Source organism: Palaemon carinicauda, chromosome 40 (assembly GCF_036898095.1).
Source record: "Palaemon carinicauda isolate YSFRI2023 chromosome 40, ASM3689809v2, whole genome shotgun sequence".
NCBI classification, from domain to species: domain Eukaryota; kingdom Metazoa; phylum Arthropoda; class Malacostraca; order Decapoda; family Palaemonidae; genus Palaemon; species Palaemon carinicauda.
This window is the reverse complement of record NC_090764.1, coordinates 37,305,379-37,307,878: the sequence shown is the minus strand read 5'-3', so window position 1 is coordinate 37,307,878 and position 2,500 is coordinate 37,305,379. Positions and strand designations below refer to the sequence as shown.

General features: G+C 35.8%; 1 protein-coding gene across 1 annotated transcript in view; it reads right to left on the bottom strand.

Moving 5' to 3' along the window:
- LOC137631892 (glycine receptor subunit beta-type 4-like) overlaps positions 1-2,500 on the bottom strand; it is a 25,972-nt gene that overhangs the window by 22,016 nt on the left and 1,456 nt on the right. The window lies entirely within an intron of this gene.

Here is a 2,500-nt window from a genome sequence, read left to right as displayed (position 1 = left end):
TTATCTATGTTTAACCTTCTGCTAATGAAATTTTCTTCCTCTCTTTCTTTCTTGATCACGAAAAGTAGATAGCGTGAGCTTTAAACTTCTGAGCAAAAATTCTTTATTATCTATAAACATGCAAATATAATTTGCCCACATACCATTACATGTGCGTACACAAACATATAAGCTAATCCGGAACCATGGTTTTCCAGAGGATAATCACTTTCGAAATTGAATTACCTTTTGGTCAGTGTTATTAAGCTTTACGTTACGCATGTTATCATGACAGAATTATTGCATAGAAAATGAATATATTATCAGTCAAATAGACTGCTAGTATTTGTAGTAAGGAAACATAAAGGAAGAAAACATTATCCAGAGAATAATAAAATCTAATATAATTTCAACTTATCATTAACTTGAAAGCAGTATTAATTTACAAATATATACCAGTAAACTCAAACAACGCCACCCGAAATCCAAACTACAGAGGACCAACATAATTTCAATCTTAATATTATTACATTAGCCTTCGGAGAAAGCAGAAATGATTTTCGATGTAAGCTATGTTGGACACGAGATGACAACCCTAAAGACACAATCTTGCGATCCTAAGAGAATCCATGGAACGAAATGTTGTCAGTATTCAAAATTTCCTTATCAATTTCAAGATCTTTATGTTTCGGGAATTTCCGTCCTTTTTTTACATCAATACCCTAAATACTGAAATATAATTCCACTACATAATATACATATAGCTCTGATGATAGACAAAAGTACAAAAGTTAGAGGCTGAAACAACTGTCAGTTATTTAAACTTTGAGAGATGTTTTCTTGGGATATTGGGTACTACACAATGTTTCAGTATTTGGTGGTAATTGCAGAAATCCATGCCCCAAAATCATCATTATACATACAGTGCATATGCATACATACTCGCGCGCACACACACACACACACACACACACACACACACACATATATATATATATATATATATATATATATATATATATGTGGGGCTGGGTGAGTGTAAAAAGTTAGGGTATCTGCAAGCAAGCACAGACATATTTTTTATCAATGCACGTAAGCTGTGGTTTTATGTACCCAAATCGTACCAAGGTGGTTTTATGTTAAGACTTTGATACAGTGAGAAAAATAAGTAGAGAGAGAGAGTGAGAGTCGAGATCTCCCTTCAAGGTTATATCGAATATAGCCTTGGTTTTCACAGGCTTAGTGTAATAAGAAAAAATTGCGTGAATGAAAAACGTAACTAACGTTACATTCGTTGATCTGTTGTTCCAAAATAATATAAATAACTCTTCTGTAATACTTTCAACGAAATATATGTTATAAATAATTGCATTATGTTAGGACGAAACATTTCGTAGTCTAAGTTCTTAGGATGAAGAATAATATTACTTCGAACAATTAAACTAATTCCTTCATTTATTTTTCTCAAGCCATTTTTTTTAAAAATTATAATTTAATTGCGCTGACTAAATTCGTTCATATAATTGATTGAAGATGGACCCCAATGAGATTTAATTAAGAGAGCAAAAATGCCTGCATCTGCCGGACAGGGGTTCGAGTCCCGCTCAAACTCATTAGTTTCTTTAGTGTCTGTAACCTCACCATCCTTTTGAGCTAAAGATTAGGAGCGAATTGGGGAGGGGAGCCTACAGGTCTACTTGCTGAGTCATCAGCAGCCATTGCCTGGCCCACCCTGGTCCTAGCTTGGTTGGAGAATGGGTTTTGGGCGCAGATCATATGTGTATATGGTCAGTGTCTAGGGCAATGTCACTGTCCCTTCCCTCTGTCATTCATGAGCGTCCTTTAAACCAATTTCAATTCATCCGGTACATAATATCGGTTCTGGCTGCTCTTTTCTTCAATGGCCAGACACAAATTAACGATTACGCAATAATACGAGTAGATTACAACACCTCGGGATAGGGGAGTGTGACCTGAAGAAAGGATAGAATACGTCTCGTGACCGTACTATCCAACACGCGAATCGTTTTTTTTTTTTTTTTTTGTCTTGCATAAAAGCAGTAGAAAAGAGAAAAGAAAAAAGCAGAAAAATCATTGACGAAACAGTGGTTGCAAACACACAAATCTAATCTCTGCTCTCAGAGACACGCATGAGAATCCGTCAACATAAATACGACCTGATGTCTTTTCATGATACGAAGCAGCCAAGAAAATCAATGCGATCATGGAGTTATCTAGACTCGAGAACACGAACAGATCGCGTTCGTTACAGATTTTGCGTGTATAGCATCTTCGAGGAGACTGTGGGTCATAAAAACGTCCATATTTATGATAACTGGATTAAGCATTGCGTATTTTATGCTTCGAACGAGCGCAGTCATGATGAGATCCTACGCGTGAGTTAAAAGCGTCTTGCAATCTATCTTGTGATGCTTTTACTTTCTGTTTTTGTTTATGGAACAAGGGACTCATGTGAAAGAACAAAAACTGTGATTTCTTTGTTATTTACGAGGTCTTTGAT